At 41.5% G+C, this 18,859-nt stretch overlaps 1 protein-coding gene across 1 annotated transcript in view; it reads right to left on the bottom strand.

Moving 5' to 3' along the window:
- Positions 1 to 18,019: 18,019 nt before the first annotated feature.
- Positions 18,020 to 18,859, bottom strand: part of rad18 (RAD18 E3 ubiquitin protein ligase) — a 46,077-nt gene continuing 45,237 nt past the window's right edge. Inside the window, exon 14 of the mRNA XM_061220543.1 lies at positions 18,020 to 18,237. The gene's annotated coding sequence lies outside the window, so the exon portion shown is untranslated. The remainder of the gene's footprint in view (positions 18,238 to 18,859) is intronic.

The following is an 18,859-nucleotide window of genomic DNA, read 5'->3' as shown; positions in this document are numbered from 1 at the left end:
CCATAAAAAATAGCCTGTTCATAAGGACTGTTCATAACTGTCAGATGAGAAGATTTATTGCAGTATAAAAAAAACATTGGATCGAAACAAAGGAACAGAAATGGCAGATCAAGTGTGTACTGCACTTTAACCACAAGTGAATTGTTTGTTGAGTACAGAGTGAAATCATGGAAAAATGTGCCTTTGTCCTAGACAGTATAGAGCTCACTGTATATAGTCTAATTGTATTAAAAAAATGATTGTATGAGAAGAATACAGGTGTGTCCAAACTGACCTCTTTTGAATAACTCCATGGTTTCTCAAATTGATGGGATTCTGCAGCAGGAGATGAAGGACATAAACAATTTAATCTTGGAATGCAGGGTTATCATATCAATAAGCTATTGATGGCTTACATGCACTTGCTATTTGGTTCAAACCAGATGTATTGCTGGTTCTATTTATGCTACTGACATATCAAGGACCAGGTTAAATCAGAAATGTCTGAAATATGACTGCACGTGTCACAGTGGAGAGGATCACTGTGCAGTTTATGCAGGTCAACACATTTTTTCTTCTTTTAAATTGCATACATATTTAAAATTCAATTACACTTTTAGATATCAAATTTAGAAATGTATAAATGGTTTATTACATTGTGAAAATTGAATTCTACTTCACAAATTATATGTGGGGAGGTATAATTTTTAAAGGCAATACCATTAAAAATGCTATTTATTAAACCAACATTTCCAAATAGTAAAAGTAATATAATACATATACTCACCTAAAGCAACTACTTGGTTAAATTTCTTAAAAAATGAATGCGAAGATATTTTAATACATATCATAAAAGATAATTATCTGGAAATATGTACATACTAATAAGTTTGAAATATATACAATCATATTTTAAAATGGTAATTATGCCTGGCTCCCCAGTAATGAATTTGTCTTGAAATGACCTCATGGCTGTGGAAGATTCAAATGAGGACCGGTATAAATGATTTCATTTCAATTCCAAATTAGGCATAAAGAGAAATATTTCCTTCAGTATGAACCTGAAATTGTGAGCTTTATTAACCCCTTAAAATCATTATTTTTAGTTCTTCCAGGATAATATTTAAGCAGCTGTATGCTATAATTGAGTAATTTAAACCATTTTAATTCAAATAGTTTTTGAAAATAGTTTATTTTTTTAGCTTTGACACTCACTGTTTTTCAAGTAAATAAATGCTATCTACTAATTTGAATAATAGGTATGATGGTATTTGAACTGTATGCATTAATTTATTTGTAATGAGTTATTTTTTTCTTCATTGTACGATTCCTCTTTGGGCTGCTACTCTTACTGTAAAACATAATATGCATAATCCCTGCAAAGCCATACACACATGCAGCAGTGCAGTATGGTGTGGGTGGGGACTAGGATAATTCCAAGGGCCCTAACTGATATGGGCCCTCAGAACACTATCCTGTAATAGTGCAGGGATGGGGTGGCCAGCCTTTCTGTCAGCACCCCTGCATAACTGCCTATAGTGTTGGATAGAGGGAGGTTTTCAGGTGCCAGGATTGTCCTGGTCTCAGCACACAAATCCGACTCCTTGCCCCCACTACATACAAAGAGAGCCTGGACGACTCAGCAGGTGAATAGCAGAATAAGCAGAAGTGGCTGGGGGGATGGTCTTTGGAGCAAATAAGGCATCCTTTGCTGCTCCCGCACTATTGGAAGGCGCAATGATGATGGTTTAAGTAAAATGGCAACACTGTGGGGTAAAGATTGGTGTAGCATATGAAGCTCTTACCTGTTCCCATAATCACTCTCCCCATCCCTTATTAAAAAGCTATAGTCCTTCTCTTTTATTATGTTGTCTGCTTGTACAGCCAGTACACCGAGCCCTCATTATAAGCCATATTTGTTATTTCACTGTGCTTGGCTTTGTCATCCTGCACTTGGATTTATCATCAAAAGTGCATTCCACTGATCCCCTCTCTGATTACTCCACTCCAATACGGGAAACAATGGGAGACACCAGGACCAAGAAATGGACAAAAATGCAATAAAGGAGCCGATGCAGAGTTGATAGGGAATGATGTGGTTTGGGAGACAGCAAGATGCAGAGCACGTGATTAATAAATGACTTCCCGGCAAATAGTTACAGCAAGAATAAATATAAAATAGAATAAACACACACAGACACACTGATGCATCCATGCACACACACAGACACACACAGACACACATAGACACACAAACATAGACACACGCACACACACACACACACACACACACACACAGACACACAAACATAGACACACAAACATAGACACACACGTACGCAAATAAATGCAATGCAGTGCTCACAGATTTCTCAGAGCCACAGAAATCCATGTCTGGCTTCAGTTAGGCACCCCAGCCATACAAGACAAGGAGATGGCGCTCTCCGAAACAAAGTTTCCCTGATTGAGTTAGAATACTGGCAAAGAAATAAAAAACTCAAAATAGCAAGGCAGCAGCATAAACATGAGTAGGCTAAGCCCCTCATTCTTAGTGCCTTGCTTTGCAGTCACCCGTGGAATAACTTTTGCATGAGCAATGAGCATTTATCCTGACCACAATGAAATTCAAATTTACATCGTATATGAGGTAAACTAACTAAGTAAATAAGGAAGGGTACTCTATCAAAACCTCTATAAACCTTCTCTGAAAGGACAAAACACAGAGGTCAAACACAATTATACAAATTATCTATTTACATTAGATTAGTAAATGCATAAACATTAAAGTCAAGCAAAAATATGAACTCTAGTTAGTAGTTAATCACATTCATCTGGAATTGCTGAAAGATGAATTTGCTGATTGATTTAATTGTGTTTACTCTGTTGACCTTTATTATATCACGCAATCTATTAAAGACCATTCTAAAATAAATATTATATTTTATGTTGGGGTTTATAAACTCTGATTAATGTATTACTTAATGTCATATGTTATCAAATAATTCTTTCAGAAATGATTTATGATGGAATCAAGAGAAAAAGTGAATTATGATGGAACTAAAGCTGTTGGTGGAATGGAATAGGATTGCAGGAGGACTGAGCCAGCCTGGTCTTAGTTGGCTTCCTTGAGTCAAATGAGAATAAGATTACCAGTAACATTACCTTGCAAGCTTGCAGAATATCAAACAAATTTATCTTTAAATACTGTATCATACTTGCAGCACTGCTAATATACACAAATGCGTCAGACTGGACTAAAAAAATAATCATTCTGTCCTATAGATTTTCCTTATACTGTAGTTATGCTCTCTACTCTGCTAATGAAGAAAAATGTGTCATACTGGACTAAAAAGGTGACTTTCATTAATTCTGCCATATATACTCAATGAGCACTTTATTAGGTATCAATTAGACTTTTTAAATGTATTTTATTTTAAGTTTGCTGCTGCTGTAGCCTATCCACTTACACTTTGACGGGTTGTGTATTCAGAGATGCTCTTCTGCATACCACTGTTGTAATGCGTGGTTATTTGCGTTACTGTCACCTTCCTGTCAGCTTTGACCAGTCTGGCAATTCTCCTCTGACTTCTCTCTTTAACAACTTGTATTTGCCTGCAGAACTGCTGCTCACTGGATGTTTTTTGTTTCCACCATTCTCTGCAAACTCTAGATACTGTTGTGCATGAAAATCCCAGGAGATCATCAGTTTCTGATATACTCAAACCACCCTGTCTGGCACCAACAACCATTCCATAGGCAAAGTCACTTTGATCAAATTTCTACCCCATTCTGATATTTGGTCTGAAAAACAGTTGAACCTCTTGACCACATCGGCATGCGTTTATGCATTTAGTTGCAGCCACATGATTGGCTGATTAGATATTTGCATTAACAAGCAGGTGTGCAGGTCTACCTACTAAAGTGCTCACTGAGTAGACGTATATTGTAGGGGTCAATATTTCTATGGATTCTATGCTAAATACAGAGGCTTTAATTCCACATTGCCACTTTCATCTTAATTAATGTCGTCACACAAGCAGATGACATTGATTGGCAGAATCTTCAATAAGAGATGAGCCTCTTACCACCATTAACATCTGAAAGTAAATGCCTCGTAGAGACATTTAAAGTGAAGGAAACATAAAATACAATAATGCGAGAGGGGCTTCATTCAAGTATGGCTCACTGCAGTACAATGTTTTGCTCTTTAAATTTTGGTCTTTTTTATTTTTATTAAAACTTTTTTTTACAATAGCTAGATTTTCTCCAGAGTATTTTTTCCCAGTTGAAACAGACGACTTGACATTATTTACCAAAGCGAAGCAGACGTTACTACTAAATTCCTACGAAGTAACAAGCGGAGCCGCACTGTCTGACATGACATGTGGCCAGTGGTGTGTGACAGGCCATGCCTCTGCATAACCGGGCAGCGCAAACCCAGTGTCCAGGTGTGCCCTGCATTTATACTGCTGGAAAAGAGAGCTCCGGTCCTGCACCATGCATATTCATCTCTCCCCTCTCTCTCCCCTCTCTCTCCCCTCTCGCAGGCCGTCATGGTGCCAGCCAGTAGCTGGACACAGTGGCAATGTCCTCATTAGCGTTTATTTTATGAGCCCAGTTACAGCAGCATGATTCACCAGCTGTACACTGACCTGCTGTAACCGCACGTGAGAGAACAAGACTTATCAACACTGTTTACCTTTTAACGTGATTGAGTGTGACCCACCAGCACGTGTTCAGCTGACTGGAAGAACATTTATATTTGTTTAGCAGTAATGTCTCAAACTGCCTATATTGCCTTTGTTTCTAAATGAGGCATAAGTAATTATTGTATAAAAGTATATAATGTAGGAGGGAGCTACAGGGCTTAGGCTCAAGCAAGAGCAAGAAATAAAAAAAGAAAACATAAAAAGAAAGAATGAAGAGGTAGGAGTAGGCACTGTGTCTTCTTTAATCAATTTCTCCTGTCCAGGTTTCTGTTTTTTTCCACAATTTACAGCACCCTATAGCACCACTGCAACACGCTCCATCATTTCTGCAGAGCGTTGTCTTGCTGAGCTGGGCACCTAATGCAGTACATGTCAAGTACAGTTATAAACTTTAAATAGATAGGTCTACTGCTGGCTTTGGTAATGTAAATTGCCCTCTATAGGGCTTAGCAGCAGCAGGAAACTTTTTTGTTTTGTGTTCCTTTTGGCACAGCCACATGCCCTTTGTTTTATAATAGATATCTTACAGGCCTTTACTTGTGTCTATTTTAAGGACTATTTACGGTTTTCTTTGCCAATAATGCATCTGGACCAACTCAGACTCCACCTCCCCACCCTTTGTAAACAGTAAACGCAGTACTCTGTCTCTTGCTTTATGTCAAAGCGAAATATGTACAAATAACAATCCATGAAATGAACGGATTAATGAGAAACATTGCAGGATTTGACCAGCCGTGTGACTGTATCGGCCCACACCCCATCTATCACACCGACTGCTGCACAACTGAATCTCTAAGCCTTCAGCAGACGGAAAACCCGCTGCCAGCAGTTTCCACAAAATCATAATGTAACAATGATGCATGATAAAATACCTATTGTATTAACTATAGGCAAATGCGTTTTTGTGTTAAAATAATCTATATCAAAACTTTTACAAGGAAACAGAACACATAAAATATAACGGCTAAAATCACAGGGAGCAAGGAACCGCTAAATACATTACGTGTATATCTCTCTTGCAAGAGGTAGCACAATTAAAAGAACATACATTGCAGAGAAAAACGTGTGCAAATAACAATGCTGTGACAGTGAAGGATGAGTATTAAGTCAGGCCTGTGCACAAAGTCCATTGGGAGGCGCAAGGAAAACTTCACCATACTTCATGTCTGAATATGCAGAGGAGCCAGGAGACAGTTTTAAATCAGTCTTAAATATGTCACTACCCAGCCTAAGCGCTGATGTGCACTTTCAGCTCAAAGAGGGAGCTGTGTAAGGGAACTCTGTGAATGAGTCAAAAGCTTCGGACACTATGAATACAATACCCTGCAATTTGAATTCTACTCAGTTCCAGTCAGCAGAACTGTGACATTTCACTGATAACATTCACCAAAGTTTGGACAATTCCTCCCTGCCTTTTCTTTCTCTCTACAAAAAACCTTGGCAGGTGACCCCTTAATTAAGAAAAAACCCTTTAATAATAATATTTAATCTGAGATTAAAATTCCACTGCGTGGCCGACTCTAATACAGTAACTCAGATGTAGCGGAGAGAGTCTCTATAATGCACTTTCAGGCCAATTGGGATTTTGGTGTGGTAGCGTGCCAATTGGCATTATGGTACTTGAATTCACTCTCAGCAGCCCAGGCAGAACAGGTCTCCCTTGATGGGGCAATATTATCCTCATGAGCAGATGGAAAACACATTTCCCATGAGTGAAGGCCACTGGACAGGAAACCCCTATGGAGTTTTTAAAAGCAGAACTACAGCAAGACCTCAAGATACCCTGCTTTTCTGACTCTATGGATTCATAGGCATCTAGAGACCCCTGTCAGGCCCTCACATTAATAATCCTGAATAAAATTCCTACAGAGCAAACCCTCAATCCTGAAAAGTTTATTTTGTCCTCTTCTTACCTTCAGTGTCTGGAATAAGATAACTAATATATCCAGATGGCAGATACGACCAGGCAGTATATGACTATTAAGAAATGGGAATTGAGAGGGATACACCTTCAAAATGATTTCCACTTACAAATGGAAATACATATTCTAAAACAAATAACAATAAAATAAATAGTTTTGACATGCACTCATAGTTCAACAACGTCATATTCTATAATAATTTACAATTGCAAAAAAGTATATATCATATACCAATCATGACAACCTGTCATGACAACACTGCATACAACTCAGTAAGGAACTAAAGGATCAATACAAAAATTCAGCTGTCGCATAAAATAAAAATTATATTACAGCAAATACAGAGTAAAAAATAACTCTGCTGAGCCATATTTTTTGTAAGGATTTGAACCTGCCTGCAGCACTGATTTATTTTAGGTTCCTTGGAAGTTTGTTCCGTAGAAAAGCAGCAAAGTAGAGAAAGGTCTCCATGCCCATGCAGGACTTAAATCTGAAAGGGACAATATCAGGTGAACTGCCCCTTGTGTCTTAGGCATCTGCATTTTGAAGAAGCTTAAAATGTAGAAGAATTGTGCATGATTATATTATTTTGTGCACAAGACATATTTTACTCTTTCCTGTACTAAGACAATGTATCTTCTCAAAGTGAGAGGAACCTAAGTGAGAGCAGGCAGGATGTTTTTAAATAAATTGAGAAATTATTTAAACATGTTTTCTAAGAAATGTGAAGAGAAGGCTGCTTTTGTCGCAGGCCAGTAATAGGCGGTCATCCCTCTGGACCAAGCCTAAAAAATGTCCCAGAGCCAGAGTGGCAAACCACATTTAGGATGAGACATAAATTAATATCCTGAATCACAGTGGTAATTAAAACTCGCATGGCAGTTATTGCAAAGGCTAGGGGGTTTTATTGCTTGATTCATTTGTTGATATAATTTGATGCCTGGGGGAGTAATTCACCTTGCCACCAGCAGCAGAACACATATTCACCATCTCGTTATCCTGGCCAAGTTTCTTTCCCACAGTATGTTCCTCTATATGGCCATCTAAAAATACCATGAATCTTAAATGAATAGCCCGGACATGCAAGTGTATGTAAGCCCTGGCATATGTTGGAGACCAGCATCTACAGGGTGTGCAGCCTATTAGAAAACTAGGTTACCGATATTAAAACTACCCTTATGTAGGTTTCCAGTCAGAAAACATTTTAAATGGGATGGTCAATAGGTCTATGATGAAAGTAGGATAACAGTGAACTGAGGGCTAGAACATTGCAAAATGTAAACATACTGAAGCTCAATACAAAAAGACATAGGTGGAACGTACATAAATGCTGTAGCAATCCACTCTACCACTTACTGTACCAAAAGCATCCCTTCCCCCTCTCATAACCATACTAATGGCCACCTAGCCGAGGAGAGACACTCACGCACAAAATGTGAGGGCATCTCCTATTTCATACTGAGATCTATAACCATGCTAATGGGCACATCCCCCCACACGGACACAGCATGCTTAATCAGTGAAATCAGTGATAATATAATCCTTTAATCAGTTGGCCATTTTGAATACAATGCATCAATTTAATAATTTGTCACAATTACAGTCTCATCTGTGCTCAGATGAGTTGGCGATACTAGGAATACAATTGGAAGTGAAATGTTACTTAGACTTAATCAATGTTAATTAATGAGAGTCACTAAGTTGTGCATTTTATTCCAAATTAGTTATAACTTATGTATTAATAGTTTATTAATAGGGGTGAGTCTACTACCAAGACTTAGAAACATTCTATTATTTGTGAGTTGTTTGTGAGTCAACTTTGCTGGACAAGTAATACATTCTACATTATCCAAATGTGCATTTGACTATTTTGCAATGTACACACAAGTCTTGAAATGTAAACATTCTTAACCTTCAGCCAAAGCAGGAAATCTCATAGGAAAAGGGAAATGGTAAAAGGGGACATCTTGATGAACTGAACTAAACTGATTATAACAAAAACATAAAGACACCACCCATGTGTGAACCAGGAAACCACAGTGCACAAGTACAGTACTGTTCAAAAGTCAGAAACCACCCTTTATTTTATCTCATTTCCAGTTGAATCAGCTATTCAGTGCAAATGGTTTTTATTCTAGTGCCAAGCAATAATCCAGTATATTTTATTCATAATTTATATATAAAAAATATATAATATTGCCCTCTGGGCAATGTGTGATTGAGAGCAAATTTATTTTACAGCAAGATAATGACTCCAATCACACTGCTAAGAAAATCAAGCTGCTCATGTTCTCAGAACAATGGACTGGCCACCCCAAGAGTCCAGACCTCAACATCACTAAATGTGTTTGGGATTACTTGGATTGAGAGAAGCAGAAAATGCAACTAATTTCTAAGACTGAACATTGGTTTGGAAAAACTCTAAGCAAATCTCTTGAAAAGAATGGAAGCTGTATTAAAGGCTGGGCATGGTAAATACTGAATGATTGATTTCATATTGAACATAGCTGAGGATGTAGTGGTTTAATTTAATGTGAAATATGTTTGCTGCATTATTTTCTGACATTAAAAAATAAATAACGTGCACGTCATTGCTGGTTTCACTAGAAAGTAAATAAAATAAAGGGTGGTTTTTTTGTACAGTACTATACATCATGGACACTGCTTAAGACATCTCATTACTGTTCTCTGTAGCAGGGACACAGAACAGAATGCATCACTACATATCTCATAACTAATTTACCATGCAGGACCACTTGATGGTGGCTGACTGATAATTTAATCAGTTTCCTTGAGGCACAGAGTAATCAGTGCATTACATCATACACTAATGAGCCTTTGATTAAATATTTTGGGGCAACCTAAAAAGAGGATACAAATGAAGGGTTCGCTTCCCATGGTGCATTGGGCTAGCTTGACCATTCAGTCATTGTGAGCACACACTGTTACCATATTAGGTCTGTTGTGCAGCCCCGCTTCCAGAGAGGTTGCTAAATTGGAATGGAAAAAAGAAGTAAAAAAACGAAAACAAAAGATCCTCTGCTTTATTTCCAACAGCAATGAAAAAGAAGCTGAAACCATTAAATTCGATTGGCTCAGTGGGGAGGATCTTGGAGACGCAACCGCTTTCAACATCAAAACCAGCACAAATCATCTGGACAGAAGCTGGGTGCAGGTGGGAACTCGTAACTCTCGCCGCAGTAGCCGGGCGATGACAGATTGCACGGCAGCGGTTTCCTATGCGGCTGACGTCAGCAACCCCGTGACACCAGCAGCACACATTCCCCCTGCCACTCCAGAAACATGCTTTATCTGCTGAGGGAGGAGCAATCGCCATCTTTCACACAACCTGAACACAAATAACATAAAGCTTACTGAATCCAAAAGGGAAAGTAGATTAACCCAAATGTCACTGCTAATATGTTGTTTTAAATTCTCTTTGGACCTTTCAGAGCGTTATCGAGTTACACCGCTTTATTCAATCGGCTTTAATAACAGCTGATTGTTCTACAAAATATCCTAATGTCCATGTGACAAAGTATACACTGAGATATGAAATATATTACAGGCCTTAGTCTTTGCTAATCATTTAAGATCATTCACAAAATAATGAAAAATGTGCCCTGAGGTGGATCCAAATACCCAAAAGAACTATAACTGCCCCAACATTTTACAAAAAATGGCATTATTATCACTATTGTGAGGAATGTGGTGCTGGGGGTTGGCCAGTTGTGGTTAACTGATGTTTTGGTGCAGAGGGGTGGGTGAACTATGACAGAAGAACTGGGGGGTGTTGCTCAGTTAAAGTGTTGCTGAAAATCAATAATAAAAAAATAACATTGCAAGGTGATTGAGTCTATGTATTGACTTTTCCAACCGTTGTGCACTTCAAACAATAATTTGAAGGGTATTGGGGCAATGGTGGGAATTAGTGAGCTGAAAATAGTCTCTCTCAAAGGGCTGGGAGAACCTGGATCAGACAGACACCCAGCAATTACTTCAACATACTTCTCTTACTCAAGACAGCACAGGACAGTGCTCACCCTAACGGTGTTCATGGAGGTCCTCGGGTTCCCACAGCATTGTTAAGCACGGGGTGGTGACCAGGGCAGCTAATGCCAGACTGCTGACTTCTCACCTGCAAATGAAGTGGCCTGGGACTGCACATGCTTCGTGTTGCTGTATGGAGTAGAGTTACCACACATCAGAGCAAGAGTGCAGGGAGCAGGGGACCCCACGGTCAGTGTGTCTAAACCCAACATACTGCACTGAACTCCTCCTACTATCCTCAAACAGAGCACTCGCCTTGTGATCGGGGCAACTTCCCCGTTGCACATTACAGATGCGAAGCATGTCACCCAGGGCAACAGCAATAGAGGGAGAATATAATAAGACTATTTTCTGGTTTAGTCCTTTCCCTACAGCGCAGAGACTTTTGTTTGAACCCTGAGTCTCTCGGCTGCAGCAGTGGGAGCCTCTTCATTTTATGATTGAGTAAAACTCTGTTGATTGGATTTCAGCGTAGTCTAACTATACCCTTGAGCAAGGTACCTGCTGTGTGCAGAACAAATACCCCGCTGAATAAATGAACTGTATGTGAAAAATGCAGTCTGTGTAGGACAGTCTGGACAGCGGTGTGTGTTAAATCATGAATGTAAATGACAGAGAATCAGTGACAGAGAATCATACCATAGGAAGAGAATAACACATGGACATCCAGTCGGGAGATGTGAGTAATGACACGTACATCAAGCGTAGGAAAGAATGTAGCTGCACCCAAACGCTCATAGAGATTTACTGCATACAATCAACCACTTGACCAACGTAGCTGAATGACCTCTTTGCAGCTTATTTAGACTGTAGTACATCTGCACGCCATTTACCTCATTCTGACCTGCAAGATTGTGATTTATAGGATAAATGGGACATTTTCCATTTGGTTTTCAGATCGCTGGGCTGGCTAGACAATGGGGCAGTTTTTTTCCAGAGAAGAGACAGCAAGGTACCTATAGTACCTTTCTTGAGAAGAGATCAGCAGATCTGTGCAGACTAAATAAACGGGGCCTTTGAATTCAGTCAGCGGTGGCGAGACAGTTCAGCCCATCGATCCAAACCCCCTCGTCTCTGAACCACCCAATGAACCGTAGCTGGAAATGCAAACATCTCAAATTATTGCTCACCTCGTCGTATCACTAGTGGGTCACGTACTTGCATCAAACCTAATCGCATGTGAAAAGGCTTATGAAAACCTATCTAAGGAAGCAATGCTGTAATTAGGGTTTTGGTAAGTGCTAATTAACCTATTGCTCCGCAAATTTCACAATTCAAATGGTTCGCATTACTTCACCGACTCTCGTCAACAACCTGTCTAAATGATCCTGACAGTTAGTCAAAGATTACATTTATAAGATGAAAGATGTGACAATTGCAAAAACAACAGAAAACCTGATGTTTCAAAGCTACTGGAATCCATTTTACCTTGCCAAACCACTGCCACTCTCTCAAGGTTATTACTCTCTATGTTGACAATTTCCTGCACAGCAGATATCAGGAAACACACGCTTCTTTAAAGGCTATTACTGCTTGCTGTGACTGTAATTACTTAGAGTAATATGTACTCATTCTCTAATTACAGCTACATACATGCTAATGACATGACAAAGCTTTCAGAGAGAGGGGCTAATAATGAGGACACAAACCTGTGCTTCAATCATGTAGTGCAGTGTGTTGGTGTGGAATTTCGAGCTCAGACCGGCATCCAATGGCCCTCAGAGAGGAATTCAGATCCGTGCTAACACTGGCTGAACTCAATGACGGGGAACAGCAGCCCAGAACATGCGCAGCTTGTCACATCCATGTCCTTGGTGAACAGGTTGGGAGACAAATATAGTCAAGATTCAAGCAACGGAGGCAAAATTGGGTGCTTCAAACAAGGAAGGAATTTGTCAAATAAAAACATGGGTTTCTCTAATTAGTCCAGTAGAAGTCTGCAAGAAATGAAGGAATTTGCTAATTCATTAAAAATTTTAAACTGAAATCTTTCTTTGATTTCATTTACCCTTAATTCAACACTTTGAGGAAGCACATTTGCTTTATAAGCTTTGTACACATGGATTTGGGCATTTTATCCAATTCTGTGAACTGCCATCTTCTGGTATCTCCACAGATGTTCTACGGGGTTTAAGTCTGGGCTTTGGTTGAGCCACTCAAGGAGAGTCAGAGACTGGTCCCAGAGTCATTGCCTGCTGGAAGGTGAACCGTCACCCCAGTCTGAGGTCATGTGCACTCCGTTTTCTTCAAGGAACTCTATACATTTCGCTGCATTCATCTTTCCCTCAATTCTGACCGGTCTCCCTGTCCCTGCCACTGAGAAGTACCTGCATAGCATGATGCTGCCATCACCATGGATGGCATTAGCCAGGTGATGAGCAGTGCCTGGTGTTCGCCAGACATAGTGCTTGGAGTTCTGCCCAAAGGATTTTTGTCTCATCTGACCAGTGAATATATTTCCTCATGCTCGCAGAGTCCTTTAAATGTCAGTTAACAAACTCCAAGCAGGCTGTCTTATGCATTTTACTCAAACCTTCCATCTAGCCACTCTACCATAAAGGCCAGAGTGATGGAGTGCTGCTGAGATGGTCGTCCTTCTGGCAGGTTCTCCCATCTCTGCAGAGGACTTCCCAAGCTGTGTTTGAGTGACCACTGGGTTCTAGCTCACCGCCCTGCCCAATTACTCACCTGTGACTCAGGCCAAATGACCAACTTGAGGAAGAGTCCTGGTGGTTCCAAACTTTGAGGCCACTGTGCTCCTGGGAACATTCAAAGCTACCCTTGCCCTGATCTATGCCTTGCTACAATTCTATTGTGGAGATCTACAGAAACTTCATGGCTTGGTTTTGGTCCTGACATGCAGTATGAATTATAAGAACACAATTTGGTGTGCCACAGCAAAGTGTCTGAATACTTATGTAAATAGGAGATTTAAACATAGTTTTTACTTTGTCAATATATAAATATAGAGTGTAGATGGATGGGCAAAAAGTGGAAAAAGTGAAGTGGTCTGAATTCTGACACCACTGTATCTGCCTCTTTGGGAATTCGTACAGTATTTAGTGGCAATGATGAGTGAGCCATCGAACCCCAACCTTATCTGTATCTTCCATTGTTAAGAACAATTGTGCCACATAGGGACTGCAGCAATCCTGGTTGCAGGCTTTGGCTTCATGAAGCATGATTAGAAAATGATAAAGAGGAGGCAGAGCTCAATGAATCATCTGGAAACCTTTGACGGGAAGGCTAAAGGATTAATGGAGGAGCAGCCGTCATCTGGTGTCCTTTTGTTTTTTTAGAGCATTTACAGTCACCCAGACTTTCTGGAGCTGGTCCACAGGAGCAGGGCAGTACAGGCCAAAGAAAAGGGGCTGAGAGCAGGGGGAACCACAAGACCTTCTGATTGAGAAACGAGACCGCGGAGAACATGCAAGAAAGTTCCAGAGAAACGACCTGAGTGATACCCTTCTGACGTGAAATAAGGAGGCCGCATCATCCTTACCCAGCGGACCTCCTCTTCCTCCGTCATACACCCCCGCGAGACCCAAGCAACAGCGTCTGCCCGGCCAGTAGCCGCAGGGCTTTTCCAGCGACTCCTGAATCATCCCCCTCCTGACGTTCGCTCCAGACACCACAGCGGACACCGCCGGTGCTGAGAGGGAAGGGTTCACGCCAAGGACATTCCGCTCCACGGAGACCGTCGTCCACGGTGACTCGCACCGGGCTCGGCGAGCCAACGCTTCGCCGTAAGTTCACCCGGCCTCGCCGTGCAGAGGGGCGACCGGGTCACCAGCAGACAGCCGTGACCTCTTGGAAGCGCATTCTTTAAGAGCAACAGTTAACAATAATGGCGAGAGCAACAACAACAAAAAAGGACAATACAGCATTTATTTGTCCAAGGCAGAGGAGCATCATTGTGGGACATGGGGTGCTTGTTAGGGACAATCAATTACAGTCCAGAGTAACCCTGCCGAGGAGCGGTGATGAAAGCTGCTCTTACTTAGCCCTTTTGAGTAGGTCTGACATTTCCATCTCCCAGGGGTCCTGCAGAAATACGAGCAAATTCCTTCCGAGATCTCAGATTACAGCTCACTTGTTTCAGATGGTTTTATATAATTGGAGTTGATTTCATATGTATTGTTTATCGTTGTTATCGACTTATTAGACTTTGTAGGCATTTGTCATAGTTAATGTATTTTCTTTTTAACCCCATTATGAAGCACTTTGAACTGAGCACTCCCTTTCTTACTGTTATTGGTATGCAAAGCAAATCTATGGTATATTACAATACATTATCCACAGATATACAGTAGTGCAGGGATGATCAAATCACGCGAATCGAGGGCTGAACTGCTGGTTTTCTACCCTCCCTTTACCTGGGAGTCCAGTGTGAAGAGAGTCTGGGCAATCAGTAGCACTAATTGTTCATTTAATTAGGCGGGAGAAGATAAAACCAGGGCAGGATTTGGATTTAAGGGCCAGATTTGATTATCCTTGCTGTAGTGCATGACCATAAAAAAAACTAACTTCAGTGTTCACAACTGCTCCTGCTACCAAGAATGACTAATGCTAACGTCATTACTTCCATCGCCAGTAGCTTTGCCTCAGCAAGTCAAGACGGACATGGCCAGTGCAGCCAGAGATGAGCTGTATGATCCTGCTGTGTCTTTGCATAGCATTAGGGAGGATGTGACACAAGATCCATATGCAAAAAGTGAGGGAGGTGGAGGCTTCTCTGCAGCCACCTTCACCTCTCTGTGGCTGCTGGGTGCGCATCCACGTTGTAGAGACGACTCACTGGAGCTTTCAGCACCTGGCAGAGTGCTGTCCACACACATCACAGAGCTAGGAGCCCAGACGAGTGGCCCCATCAGCCAAAACTAAAAAACAAAGAGCAAATCATTACTGAACTCCTGTTTGTTATTGGGCCAGCCTGTCTGCATTCCCGCCTGCCTGTCTCAAAAACACTTTCTCTGATAATAAACCATTTCAGAGGGGGGCAATAAACATCTTTAAACATGAGTCCCATATCAGCAGCAGAATACAAATGTGGGGCTGGTCTGCCAGCAGATGTACTTGGTAAATCCTAAAATTGCTCTTAGCAGTCATTCTGGAGGGAACGTTTTTTGAAATGGGATACTTTTAAGACTGTGTCTAAAGGCCTGTTAGGAAGTTTATACAGTGAATACAGAGTGTTGGGAGATTTCCCAAGGACCCTCAGCCTGTTCCCTGGTAAAGCAGGGGCCCTGGCTACTGGTGTGAGAGCAGTGTGGCATGGTGCGTGTGCAAAGCTCTGCTGCAGGCGGGCGTAATACGGATCAGCACAGCGGGAGACAGGCAGGCCCAGAACCAGATGCTGGCTCGAGGATGGCAGGGGGCGGGCGTAGAGGGGAATCTCCTGTATACCCCAGCGTGAAATCCACATTGGCAGAGGGCCCCCTTCGCTGCCTGCAGGGAGGACTCCTATTGAGGGAGCACATCTCCAACAGGTCCCAGGAGTGCAGAGACTGGAGCAGACCGAAACGGAGGCGAGCAGAGCGAGTCGCAGTCTCTGCTTTATATTACAGCCGTCTTCCAGCACCTAATCATTTCGCACACATCATTATTTGCATATTTTCAAAGAAAAAAGAAAGGAACAATTACAATCACTTCCCCAGCTCCTGTAGAGGCCTGATTTTTGAATTGGTGCATAAACACAAAGGCCGCTGCCCGGCAGGGGGCCAGACGGCAGGTGTGGAACGGGACGGAAAAAAAAAGCACCAAACAAAGCACGCAATTCTCAAACACTACGAGTACGAGGAGGAAACAACAGTGACAGCGACCATCCAAAGTCTCAACAGCCCTCAGCGGTGGAGAGAAACTGGTCTCCTTCAATCACTGACGATAGGTAGCATCTCCATAATTATCCTGGATGATGTCCCGCCACCAATTTTGCATCTGAACACCCACCAGAAAAACGGTTCTCCATGAGGGGCAGAATAAAAATAGTAGCGTCAGTTCCAGAGTAACTGCTCAGCGAGAATAAAGAGGGACAGAGCCCGGAGTGCGGTGGCTCCTTGGTTTCTGCTTTTTATTTAAACCAGATCTTTTGTGTGCAGCCATACTTTCTGGCCTAATTCACATAGGACACTGCTGAAATTTTTCCTGTTTGTTACAGCCCCCTTGTTTGACCGACCATATTGAATTACTTGCCCTCCTTACACTTCCATGGAAAAGCAAACTGAATCACAGGGCTGGTTATGCATAAGTGACCTGATGTGAAATTAGAAGTGATGGGTAAACTCTGCATGCCTGGGTTTCTCTCACCCACGGATGCAGGACAGCAGCCTTAAAGTGTGGGAGACCTTCAGACTCCAGCCCACAGGGGTGAGGTGAGTTCTGAAGGGCACGCCGACACTGGCAGCACTCAAACCCACTCCAACATGAGGCAGCCTACACGTTCCTGTGCAAAGCACAGCTGCTGGCTTCAAGTTACCCGATAGCTGGAGTCTTGGAACTTTAGACGTTTGTTCCTATTTTGGCATTTATTTTTTCACAAATATTTTGCTGTGACTATGCTGTGTAAAATGTGAAAGATCTGAAAGATTAATGAAGTTGGGGGCTAGCAATGGGGCTACCGCCCCCCCTGGTTTCAATAAGATCCAGGACATGTCGGTATAAAAAAGCACTCTATTCCCAAACACCGCTCCACAAACGGTATACATGCACATACATGCACAAGCACACAGATGAGGGCAAGCTCCAGACACAACACAAAAAGCCTGACACTTTAATATACCACCTGTGACTTGCTGGCCAGCGGTCCACACACACTTGATTAAACCGAGCCTTCCCAGAAAGCAGTAGCAGTTGAAGGGCAATCCCTTCTCACCTATCTGTTCCTCTCCCTAAATCACAAGTAGATCTAATGAAGTGCTACACAAATGCAGTTAATTATTCTCTATTCTTAAAGCCCTTGTAAGCGCTCCTGAGCCCTGGATTCTGCTACACACCGCTGCCCCAGGCTCCCAGTTACAGATCATATAGCTGTATAATTGGATGCACATTGAAACCTGCACATCCCGTACAGGGTCTTATGAGCCAAGACTTTTCCATTTTAAATTTATTACATGTGCATACTTCTGCATTAGTGTAATCTGATTCAGCTGGACATGACAGCCTCACTTTCAGTGGAAATCTTCATGAAAGTGAGAGGTATGTGGATGTGTTTCACATTAGACTGAAATTTGCCTAATTGTACACAGTTTACAATAATAGCACACTAGACTGTAGTTTGAATAAGTTGCAATTAAAGACTGCTAGACAGGGATTTCTTATCTCTCCTCTGCCTATCTAGATAATTAATGCACAAGAATGAGAAAAATGTCCTAAACGTTTAATAGGATTAATCAAGTACATGAACAAAGCAAAATTACAAATGACCCGGTTGAGAAAGAGGGGGGGAAACTGGACACATTTCCAGTTCCAAATATGATTTCTTACAAAGTTCTCAAGCTAGCAGGCACTTGCATTTTCCCACAAAAACTGTAGTGAAGACTTGGTCCTTGGAGCTGGGGATCTTTCCTTTGCCATCCATTCTGAAACACATTCAAGAGTCAGTTTTAATACAGAGAGCAATCGCAATTCTTCCATATATACAAAAACAAACAAAAAAAAAACTTAATGAAATGTTTCCCAACTAGTTTCCCATAGTTACACCCCTCAAAGACCTGAGTGACTTTATTTCCAAATTCGACAGGAACACTCTGATCACTGTCGCTAACAGAAACAATCTTCCCATCCACTGTTCACTTTCAAAGTTGTACTGCAACCCCACACACTGAGGTCATTCCTAATCGCAGTTCCCAGAGTTCCCAGAGAAGCACTAGCATCATGGACGGAAGCCCATGCCTTAGAGGAAGTAGGACAGACACTCTAAGCTTGCTTCTGATGTGACTCAGTGGTGGTCCTTCAGACCATGTGGAGATGCCACATGAGATATTGCTGACAAACAAGCATTATTATTTCTATGGGAGAATGCCTTCTGATGTAACGGCTACATCCTGTGGGTTTAACATATTGTTTTAATATGAGAGAGAGAAAGGAAGAGAAAGGACAGAGTTAGAGAGGACAAGAGTGAGCGAGAAAGAGGACAGAGAGATGGAGAGAACATGAGAGAAATAAAGAGAGAGCTGGCAGGTTTCAGATTAATTAGAGGTG

This window comes from Conger conger, chromosome 14, assembly GCF_963514075.1.
Source record: "Conger conger chromosome 14, fConCon1.1, whole genome shotgun sequence".
NCBI lineage: Eukaryota > Metazoa > Chordata > Actinopteri > Anguilliformes > Congridae > Conger > Conger conger.
This window is presented reverse-complemented; position numbering and strand designations above follow the sequence as displayed.